The sequence below is a fragment of the Podarcis liolepis genome, assembly GCF_965112155.1.
Source record: "Podarcis liolepis genome assembly, chromosome: 8".
Taxonomy (NCBI): domain Eukaryota; kingdom Metazoa; phylum Chordata; class Lepidosauria; order Squamata; family Lacertidae; genus Podarcis; species Podarcis liolepis.
In genome coordinates, this window is record NC_139560.1 from 42,470,119 (window position 1) to 42,482,347 (window position 12,229).

Consider the following 12,229-nt stretch of genomic DNA (forward strand, 5'->3'; position numbering starts at 1 on the left):
AAGCCTATTACAGTGCAATCCTTTACAAAAAGAATGTCTCAATGGGGCTTATTCCTAGGTAAGTGGGTATGGGATTTCAGCCTATGATAACTGTGCTAATATATCAATGCTAATGTAATGAATCTAAAAAATCTTTCAAACCCCCAAAGTTTCAATAGCTTCAGGAAGGAAGGGAAACCAGAAAGAAACCAGAAACAAGTATGAAAATGCAGGATATAATGCTGGAAAAAGAGGAGAAAATCCCAAGGTTTTCATGTAATATGAATTATGCTTTAAATGCACATATTATTATACTACTAAATTATATTAATATAATATTAAATGCAACAACCTAGGTTGAATCAGTGTTGTATTGAACTTAATCCTTCAATTCTGTTATCTGACATATTTCCATGTGACTATAACATTTGCAGTTGTCAGAGTTATTTACCCAGGGACTTGAAACATCTGCTTCATTATATGCACCCAGGTCACAGTTAATCGTGCCTAGACATAAGATTTCTACATAAAGAGGACTGGTGTTGTTGTTGTTGTTATGAGAGTCACAGAGGCTTTAACAGGTTATTTCCTACAAGGTGTAAAATAACAGTAATTTCTCATCCTGAAAATCACGCGAGTCAGCCAATCATTTTACTTTATCATTACATTTACCATTCATAAAGTCTTCCAAGGAAAACACTAAAACAGCCAACATCAGTATTTGAATGGTGAGATGTTAAAAAACTACCAATACAGCTCACTTAAGGCCACTGAGTCTTACTAACTTTATTTTGGCTTAAGTGGGATGTAATTTTGCCTACTGATCCTTTTCATGAAGTGCAATTGAGTGTGTTGTCTAAAGGCAGCCATCTCCATGGTGGCTGCCATACAGTCACCTCAGGAACGAATGTGACCACCAGCAGGTTGCAAAGAAGCAACATTTCCCCTGGAAGCACCATTCCATGGTATGGTATCCCCACACTGTAAGCACAGTATAAGCACAATGACTTTTTCATTAGTGGCACTCTCTGCATTTAGGGGCAGCCATGTCCCCCACCCCATACAATGTCTTTGGGAAGGTTGGCATAAAATGATGTTCCTTTTCTTCTAGAGTGGCCTATTTTCAATGAATGTGACAGCAGCTGTGTTTTCTGGCCACTCAGAGCAGCTTTTGCCAGTCAGGAAGGGTTTTTATTGGACCACCTTAGACAATTTGTTGTCTGAGGTGGTCCAATAAAACTGAATTATGCTTCAACCTGTAGATTAGTCCAGGAGGTGTGGATTAGGTGAGTTCACTTTGACATATGGACCCAATGAATTCATTGAGCATCCCTAATTACAGTGGTGCCTCACAAGACGAAAATAATCCGTTCCGCGAGTCTCTTCGTCTAGCGGTTTTTTCGTCTTGCAAAGCAACCCTATTAGCGTCTTAGCGGATTAGCGCTATTAGCGGTTTAGCGGCTATTAAAGGCTTAGCGGCTAAAAGGCTATTAGCGGCTTAGCGGCTTAGAAAAAGGGGGGGGGAAGTGAAAAAAATCATAAGACTCGCAAGACTTTTTCGTCTAGCGAAGCAAGCCCATAGGGAAATTCGTCTTGCGAAGCGCATCGAAAAACGGAAAACCCTTTCGTCTAGCGGGTTTTTCGTCTTGCGAGGCATTCATCTTGCGGGGCACCACTGTATAGCATTAAAAAATTGCTTTATTAATCAAGTTATTTCTTTTTATTTAATGATGGTTTCCAAGGTCTCTCTGCCTGTGACCTTTCTCTCCTCAGGCCAAAGGAAATGAGTGTTCCTGTCCTTAACTAATTGCTGATTCATCCCAGGAAACAGAACACAAGTTTTTCTAGTGGGTCTCTTGTAGTGGTACATCCTTTATCTTTTGAAATGAAAGGAAATGGTGAAGGGGTGTTTTTGCCCAGTTCACCCATTCCAGGTATGGTCAGACTTTGTCCTACAGTCCCATATAGAGCATGTAGTCCAATTATGATGTAACTAATCACGTAGGACCTATTGATTGGCCTGTTGAAGTATTTAAAATGACTCTTGATTTACTTTTTCCTGCTATGTTGTGTAATTGCTACTGAATTCTCTTGAAATGCTATATTTTATTGCATGTCCCATTTTGCCCTTGTTGTAAGGGGCTTTGAACAGGGTTTACCACAGAAAAGTGGCATGTAAATAAACTGAGGAGAGACAACATCCAAACAATGCAGTAGTACCCTTGGTGACATTCAGCAATGCACACACAATGCTAAGCACATTGCAGTGTGCCCTGCACATGGGAATGGCAGGTCCATGAGTGCCTATTATGCTGACACAACCCTCCTCCACCCCAGGAGTGAAGTAGACACCCAGTGATTCAAGGATGCATCGGTGTGTGTAACGCAGCTACATAAAACAAAATCATTTTAGAAGGCTTAACTGACTTATTGACGCTTATAAATAAACTGATGATTCATCAGGGGAAAATGTGATGTTTCAATTGCAAGCTATCACTTGTCAGCTTCTTAAGGTTATCATGGGTTTTGTATAATTGTGCAGTCAACAAAGACAAGGAATGGAATGAGAAGTAAGAAGACATGAGAGGTTGGCCATTATAGTACACTGAGACAAGAGATACATCCACAGTTAGCATCCTATCACCCAGGAAACCAAGGCACAGTTCCTCCACAAGGTGGTAACAATAAACCCTAGTAGTTCCAGCTATCTTCAAAATGACCTTTCAGAAACCATAGGGACACTTTAAAGCCCTGTAGTTTGGCTGGATCCTGTGTAAAACCAAATGTTAGTAAATAGGCATTTTCTTTGCAATGAAATTGCTAATAACCATCTATTATTACTTTATTCGTCAATGCCTTTATCTTAAGATGCTTTAATATCTCAGTCTATGATTTGTTTTGTGCTATTTTCACGTTCTTCCTAATTATAGCACAAGGAAGTAACATTTAGTTCAGTGATGTTTCCATGTAGCATGTGTGTGTTGTAGGGAGATCTCATGAACCAGAAAGAGAGGGATGAAAGGCTACCTTTGGCCCCTGGGCTTAAAGTTCACCATCCTCACAAAAAATTAAATCCATCAATACAACTTAAAAGTGCTTCAGGTGGATCATGCCCAACATCTGGCAGAAAGAGACTGTTTGAAAGTTACCACATTATTGGTGCTGATCTGCTGAAGCATGCAATTAAGCTATTTTTAAAGCCATTTTTTTAAAAAAAACATTTTAAACAAATATTAATGTGAGTTACATTGATCTCAATCAGCAGATGGATCCTCTTCTAAAGATTTGCTCTAGTTTCAAGGTGGAAAGTCTGAAAATAAAGTTTCAAATTGAATCAGAGTCTAGCTCCCTGAAAGTTTATGATTCCTTTATCCTTTTCCAGCTTCAGGTTCATCTCTTCACTTGTCTTATGCTTAGTTTTTAGGATACAGTAATGCTGTTGTCGTTTGCAATATTGAGGAACCAGTCCCAGGTACTACATTTTCCTTCTTTGAAAAATGCTTTACACACAATACAGTGGTACCTTGGGTTAAATATTTAATTCGTTCTGGAGGTCTGTTCTTAACCTGAAACTCTTCTTATCCTGAAGACCACTTTAGCTAATGGGGCCTCCTGCTGCTGTTGCGCCGCTGCTGCACAATTTCTGTTCTCATCCTGAAGCAAAGTTCTTAACCCGAGGTAATATTTCTGGGTTAGCGGAGTCTGTAACCTGAAGCGTATGTAACCTGAAGCATATGTAACCGGAGGTACCACTGTATTAATTCATCCCATGTGAGTTTTTAGACATGGGAGTCATTTTGAGGCATGCACACTCCCATGTTGTAAAACAGATCTTGTGGGAAGCAGATGTAAGCTGTCCTGTGAGTCACCATGCAATGGGGTTTCTTGAGGTGTACATCCAGATGTGGCCTCTTGTCTCAAAACTTTATTTGGAAAGGTCCCCAATGATACTGCCAGAATCACCTGCTCACTTATGTTAAGTATGCACAGCCATTTTGCTGGCCTCCAGCAATGGTATTTTCTTAAGAGTGTTTTAAATGCAGACATTTCTTGAGACATATACTGTAATCAAACACTCAGCAAAGTCACCATTTGGACAGTTTCTCAGGAAACTGTTGCAGAAGGAAAGCTGTAGCAAGCAACTGCTGTAGTCCATTGTTGCAATCCTCTCTTAATGTACTAAGGAGACAATCCAAACTTTATGTTGCTGTCATCAGAGCTTTGCAGAGTGGCTGAGCCACCACCGGATCTGCAGCTCTGCACTTCTCAGTAGCTATGATGGAAGGGAAGAGAACAGGACAATCAGGCTAGTGCAGCAATCAGATCTGGTCTGGTCCTACTGCTGGCTGACGAAAGGTGTGAGAAGATCTTGGGATCAAGCAGATCACAGGCTGGCTCAGCCCCACCTTCCAAACGCCCTGCTTGGGGCTTTCCACTGGGCTCCACCTAGCAGGGATGCTGTGAGTAGACTTCCCACAAGTTTTGCAGCTGACAGGAGGCCATCTGAGCTGGTAGATTCAAGTGAAGGGATGTATCTGCTCAATCCAAACCTCTCACAGATTATTTTGATTGCTCTGTTGGTTTGTTTTAAGATTAATACTCTGCTTTTCTATTAAAGCAATAAAAAAGTGGCTTACAATAAAATGCAATAAAACCTTGATTAAGCTAAGCAGCTCTTGATCTGGTCAGTGCTTGGATGGAAGATCATAGAATCATAGAATCATAGAATCATAGAATCATAGAATCATAGAATCATAGAATCATAGAATCATAGAATCATAGAATCATAGAATCATAGAGTTGGAAGAGACCACAAGGGCCATCGAGTCCAACCCCCTGCCAAGCAGGAAACACCATCAGAGCACTCCTGACATATGGTTGTCAAGCCTCTGCTTAAAGACCTCCAAAGTAGGAGACTCCACCACACTCCTTGGCAGCAAATTCCACTGTCGAACAGCTCTTACTGTCAGGAAGTTCTTCCTAATGTTTAGGTGGAATCTTCTTTCTTGTAGTTTGCATCCATTGCTCCGTGTCCGCTTCTCTGGAGCAGCAGAAAACAACCTTTCTCCCTCCTCTATGTGACATCCTTTTATATATTTGAACATGGCTATCATATCACCCCTTAACCTCCTCTTCTCCAGGCTAAACATGCCCAGCTCCCTTAGCCGTTCCTCATAAGGCAGCGTTTCCAGGCCTTTGACCATTTTGGTTGCCCTCCTCTGGACACGTTCCAGTTTGTCAGTGTCCTTCTTGAATTGTGGTGCCCAGAACTGGACACAGTACTCCAGGTGAGGTCTGACCAGAGCAGAATACAGTGGCACTATTACTTCCCTTGATCTAGATGCTATACTCCTATTGATGCAGCCCAGAATTGCATTGGCTTTTTTAGCTGCCGCGTCGCACTGTTGGCTCATGTCAAGTTTGTGGTCAACCAAGACTCCTAGATCCTTTTCACATGTACTACTCTCAAGCCAGGTGTCACCCATCTTGTATTTGTGCCTCTCATTTTTTTTGCCCAAGTGCAATACTTTACATTTCTCCCTGTTAAAATTCATCTTGTTTGTTTTTGCCCAGTTCTCTAATCTGTCAAGGTCGTTTTGAAGTGTGATCCTGTCCTCTGGGGTGTTAGCCACCCCTCCCAGTTTGGTGTCATCTGCAAATTTGATCAGGATGCCCTTGAGTCCATCATCCAAGTCGTTGATAAAGATGTTGAATAAGACCGGGCCCAAGACAGAACCCTGTGGCACCCCACTAGTCACTCTTCTCCAGGATGAAGAGGAACCATTGATGAGCACCCTTTGGGTTCGGTCAGTCAGCCAGTTACAAATCCACTGAGTGGTAGCATAGTCAAGACCGCATTTTACCAGCTTCTTTACAAGAATATCATGGGGCACCTTGTCAAATGCCTTGCTGAAATCAAGGTAGGCTACATCCACTGCGTTCCCTTCATCTACCAGGCTTGTAATTCTGTCAAAAAATGAGATCAGGTTAGTCTGACATGACTTATTTTTGAGAAATCCATGCTGACTATTGGTGATCACAGCATTCCTTTCTAGGTGCTCACAGACTGTTTGCTTAATGATCTGCTCCAGAATCTTCCCTGGTATTGATGTCAGACTGACTGGGCGGTAATTATTTGGGTCCTCTCTTTTCCCCTTTTTGAAAATAGGGACAACATTTGCCCTCCTCCAGTCTGCCGGGACTTCGCCTGTTCTCCAGGAATTCTCAAAGATGGCTGCCAGTGGTTCTGAGATCACATCTGCCAGTTCTTTTAATACTCTTGGATGCAGTTCATCTGGCCCTGGAGACTTGAATACATCTAAACTAGCCAAGTATTCTTGTACTATCTCCTTAGTTATTCTGGGCTGTGTTTCCTTTGCTGAAACACCTTCAGTTCTAATGGGAACCTTCAGTTCTAATGTGGGGAAAAGCCATTATGTAAATGTACTTCATAATAACTAACTAACAAAGAACTAACAAAATTAAAACCACACATTCCTTTCAAACAAAAGCATCAACAGCTAAAATAACGAGAGGCAGCAGTACTAAAAGAAAGTCTTGTTGAAAGAAACAATGAAAACCATTACATATAAATATGGACTCTACATATAACCCTTCATGTAGTGTGGAACATATGACCCTCCGAATGTTGTTGGACTACAACTCCCATTATTGCCAACCACTGGTAATGCTGGCTGGGACTGATGGGAATTGGAGTCCAACAGCATCTGCCTCACTCCTGATAGAGCCTCAAGAACCGAGAAGATGCAAAATTCCCTGTTCCTCATATGAATTTCCATCTGATATCAAGAAAACTGGGAAGGATTTAGCTGATTTAATCAGAGCAATGCATCAACATCTCAGGCCCCTTTACATGTGAATGCTTCACTTTTTCCTGACAGCGTCTTTACATATCATAATGTATATGGCCCTTGGGGCCTCTTGAAAAGGTAAGAATAGGTTATAAGGGTGGTATTCGAATTAAACTTTACTCAGAGTAGACCCAATGAAATCAATGAACATGACTGCTCTGAGTAATACTTAGTTTAATACTACCCTAAGTCTGCAACAGCATTTGTGGGAAAGGGGAGCCAGAGGCAGGCTGAGCACACAGTTGGGCCAGAGCAAGGCGGAACCTGGGATTTTGAGCCACCCTCTTTCTGTCAGTCATGGGATCCTCAGAAGGTAGACTATCCTACCAGACCAATTTTGCTGACTGAGGACATGCAGAGTGGTTCCACGTCTCCACCTAATCATCACACTCAGTTTGCAAGTAGCATCATGCAGTGAGTCAGGGATGAGGGGAAAGCATTTTGCCTCTCCTCATAAGCAACTGATGGAAAGAAGCTACTTGTGCATATACTGATGGGTGCCACTAGTCAAGATCTTCCTCACGAAAACTGAACATTGCAGAAGGGACTCCACATTGCGTTTATGTTTGTAGGCAGGTACACTAGCTGTTTACGACCATTTTAAACATGTATTTTCTGGTGCCATGAATGGTTGATTCAGAGAGTATGTTCTCTGTGTTGTAATCCATAGACTACTCTGCTCTCTCATCATGAACTGAAATATCTGATTTGCAATCATTCAATCTGTCTTGCTCTCAGGCATTCCTGGCCACACCTCTACTTAATGCACAAGTCGTTCCACAGGACAAGCTACAACAACGACTAGTTCCCTCTCTCACTTCACAAGTCTGAGAAGTTCTCATCCCTGACTGGTTATACTGGCATGATAGTTGGTTTCAAAAAAAATAACAACCAGTCATACAATAGACATCTTTTTCTTAAAGGTGAATGAGCTACTTATTTCATGCAGAAAAATGCAGAATCTTTCTCCCCCGCCTTTCTTTCTCACACAGAGGACTTCCCTGGATGAGGAAGTTTTAAACTAATGCCCAGTGGCATATATCTCCATTTGGGGCAAGGTGCTTGAGAGCGTGGTGGCAGTTGTGGTTCAGCTTCAGGCATGCTTGAAGGAGACTGAATATCTGGATCCATTTCAGCCTGTCTTCAGACCTGATCATGGCACTGAAGCTGCCTTGACCACCCTGGTTGATGACATTTGTAAGGAAAGAGATATGGGGAGTGTGAACCTGCTTGTTCTTCTTGACCTCCTGATGGCTTTCAACATCATTGACCATGGTATCCTTCTAGAGAGGCTCATGGAATTGGAGCCTGGAGGCACTGTACTTCAGTGGTTCTGTTCCTATTTCCAGCGCTGTTTCCAAAAAGCAGTTATGAGAGGCCCAGAGGGTTCTTGTTCTCCATGCTATTTAATATTTACATGAAGCCACTGAGAGGACTTTTGGAACCAAGTGTCACCAATATGCTGGTGACTGCCTGCTCTGTTTCTGTTCCATCTACATCAGGAGAGGTGGCTGAGATGCTGGATAGGTGTTTGGAGGCAACAATGTGCTGGGTATGAGCCAAGAAATTGAAACCGAAACTGTACCCTGAAAAAACAGGTGTTATGTATTCCAAGTTCTTGAGTCGAGGATGTGGGCAGGAAGATGGCCTGTTATGAACAAGCTTGCACTGCCCTAGAAGGGGCAGGACTATAGCTTGAGGGTATTCAACTCAGGTGGCCTCGGTGGCTAGGTTTGATTATTTCTAGCTCTGGCTAGTTCACCAGGTATGGCCCGTTTTGGACAGAGATAACTGCTACTCCATGCTTTGGTAACTTCTAGACTGGATTATTACAATGTGTTTGATGTGCAGCTGTCCTTGAAGCCCTCAGAAATTTCACGGTTCAAAATGTAGCTGTCAGATTATTGACTGAGGTTCCATTTAGAACTCGTATAAACCCTGTTCTAAAACTGTCATTGACTGCAAGTTCATATCTGGGCCCAATTTAATTTGCTCACACTAGTGTTTAAAGCCCTAAATGACTTAGGCCACAAATATCTGAAAGATCACCTCCTTTCCTACAGATACTTTTGGATGTTCACAGCTGCAATAGGGGCTCTCATTAGTTCCACAGAAGGCACAGGAAAAGGCATCCCCACAGAGGTGCATCTGGCATATTCATGGTACAGCTTTTGGTGAATGCTGTAGATGCAGATCTTTATCCCCACTTTTGACACCTGAGATGTGTTTTCAGGACCTACCCTATTCCTATAACTGTAATTTGTTTTAACTATTTTTACTTCTGAATTGTAAATTGTTGTAACTCACCCTGGGACTTGAAGTTGAAGGGCATGTAAAAATTTGTTGTTGTTGTTGTTATTAATAATCCAATAATTAAATAAGGCAAAACTGTAGAAAAAATACTTCATAGGGAAACATGAATAGGTTCCCTGCCTCACACATTGCCAAACCCCACACAAAATTAATATGCTTAAAAGCAAAACAAAACAGTTGAAAGAGAAATATTCTGCCCAATGTTGTTTGGAGAAGCTTTTTTCTCTGCAGAAAAAATATGAACAATTCAGATGCAAGGCATGTCTGTGAAATACCTGAAGAAAGTTCCCAACTGGGTGTGGACTATAATTTGCTCCCTTGGTTCTCTTTGCTTGGGAAGCAGCCAAAGTGAACACCCACGTTTCAAGTCAAAGGAATTTTAAAAAACTCTTTTGACCCAAAGCTTTTATTTCCCATGAATGAGTTGCTATTCACAAAGTGCTTTGAAACTCAAGAGATAACTACAGTTTAATTAAAAAAAATCAAAATGCAGTTGATTGCTATTAGTAAAATGAATACTTCTGGGTGAAGTTTATAACCAATCAAACCAAAGGGTGTTCCTTCCCTGTCCCCAGCTCTGCTGCCTTGACTTCATTGGTTGTGGGTTGCAGCTCTCTCCACTGCAATTCAGTGAAGGTCATACAGGGTTCCATATATGGATCGGCCTTCTGGGTGGATATAACCCAAATGTGCAAAAAGCTATGGGAGAATAAAACAAAAACTGTACTCAGTGCCCCAGAGTATATGCACATATCATGCTCCTGCACCATATAGGCAGGTCAAACAATCCATATTTGTCAGTTCAGATGGTGCCACTTGGGCAATGGTGAAATTAGACACGGGATTTAAAGGGCTTACTTGGGAAGGAGGGTGGAGAAAAGGTGAAAAGGTGAAATATGACTTGTGGTCATTTTTGACACGGCACCATTTTTGACACTTGTCCTTTTATTGCTTGTTTGCATTTTTCCATTTCTCTAAACTCTTAACCAACAAATGAATATTTAGCAAATATTTATTTGCTTATGTTTATTTTACCCAGGTAAAGGATTATTTTTCAATATTTCACTGACGTACAAAGCAAAACTTCTAAAAACAGAATGCCATAAGGGCTAATATATCCAAACTCTACAATTACCTGTATAAAACAATGTGTAGTTAAGTAGGTCTAAGTTCAGGAATTATGTTAAGAAACTATTTTAGTAATTGTGATGGTAGCAGCCTCCACTAAGTGAGATAATAATGGCAGAAAAAATTGACAATTTACTTAACTCCTACTAATATATTTGCGCATGTACGTTTGTTCATATGTGCAGATCTTAGCTTTGCTAAACTCTTAAATCAAGACAACCAGGAATAATATGATCTCTGAAGGATAGTTTACAGCCATAGAGGTTACAAATATGCAGAAAACATAAATCAGCCATAATCACTACAGTTTTTAAAACACAGGACACTGTTTATTATTATTATTATTATTATTATTATTATTATTATTATTATTATTATTATTATTTTATAACATACTCATTACATATATATTTCATTTGGCAAAGCCCAGTATTCAAACACTGTAAAACCAGGAGCTGGAACAGAGCAATAGTACAGCAACATTTATTCTAGCTACACAAGCCTGGCCGTGCATCCTCTATTTATTTCAAAGAGGCTTGGATGCCCAACAGCAGGACATAGAGAACTGATTCTTCTGCTTACATGTGGAACCTGCAGGTTCTGTGCAGGTTCTGGCCCTTTCAATGATATTCAATTGCATCCTCCTACCTTTTTTTTTAATCCCACCACTGCTATCAATAGACACTGTGGCCACTGAGTCTGGCCAGTCCTCAATGAGCTCTTGGCAATGGGGGAGGGGGTTCCCCTCTTAGGGTATTTTCCTCAGATTATTTTTACTTTTGCAAAACTTGTGGCTACCCTAAATGTGCCACTAACTCCCTCTTGTGTGTGGATGGTACAGTTTTGGCTATATAAAGAGTACATCATCAGTACTGTCATAGATTTGGGCGGATTGGTTTTGATAATGCTTGTGAATCGCCAACAAACCTGTGTTTTTTGTATCTACAAGATGGGGGCCTGTAGTAGCAGGAACTGCTAAACCTGTCATACCAGTTTCTGTGTTTAGCTGATGGCCTAGCTGGCACAAACAACTGCATGACTGAAGTGTTTGCTATGTTGCCACAGATACAAGTGAGTTATGAGGAGGGGGTAAGCCATCTCCCCTCTTACCTGCCTGGATGTCATGTAATCCTAGAGTTAGGAAAACAATGAGCCAGGGAACTAGTCTTGGTGTTTAGTCTGAAGCTGGAGAGGGAAGCTGGAAAGACAGACATGTCTTGATATGTGCTGGATCCAAAGCTATGGCTTCTAGCACCCCCCCCCCCATAAATCTAATGAGGAGACAAGGACTTTTAGAATGTTAATGCTCTGAGCCATTCTTCACTCTCCATCAATACAATTAATACAAATAAATGTATTGGAAAATTATCAAAGCAAAACGGTTTTTGTGTAATTCTTCTGGGTAGGATCTGCACTCTACAGCCTTCCTGGTTGCCTTCCAGTGGAATACACCAGGAAGAAATTCCTCCCATTAGACTTTTTCAAATCAGGAAGTGTAGGCAGCCAGGGAGGTTGCAGAGTCCTGGAGAAATGTTTGATGGAAAGGAAACACACCCATACCACCCCTGGCCACCGTGCAACCGTTAAGGTCAAAATCTCACATTCACATAAATTCCAAAGCGAGAATGAGAAGAAAGGACACCTCTTTCACAGAGGAAGAAAACTACTGAGAAAATGGAGAACAGGTGTCAGCACAGCCCTACTAGTAGCCATACAGTGGCCTAGCAACAATTGTAGCATTAAATCATGCAGACTTCTGTGCTACAAAAAACTGTTTAAAATAAGGGGGGGGGGGAACCATATCGGCATACACATGACGTTTTATTCTAGAATCAATGGAGACTGAGCACTTGTTTTTACCCATGTAGTCCTCACAGAATTTAGATCTATTGCACTACATCTCAGTGTGTCCATTTGAAAACAGATGTAGGTGGTCC

The 12,229-nt window shown here is 41.3% G+C and overlaps 1 long non-coding RNA gene across 1 annotated transcript in view; it reads right to left on the minus strand.

Annotated features, from left to right (window-relative positions):
- Nucleotides 1–9,404: 9,404 nt before the first annotated feature.
- Nucleotides 9,405–12,229, minus strand: part of LOC310713522 — a 73,095-nt gene continuing 70,270 nt past the window's right edge. Inside the window, exon 3 of the long non-coding RNA XR_014529302.1 lies at nt 9,405–9,863. This is a non-coding gene — a long non-coding RNA (uncharacterized lncRNA). The remainder of the gene's footprint in view (nt 9,864–12,229) is intronic.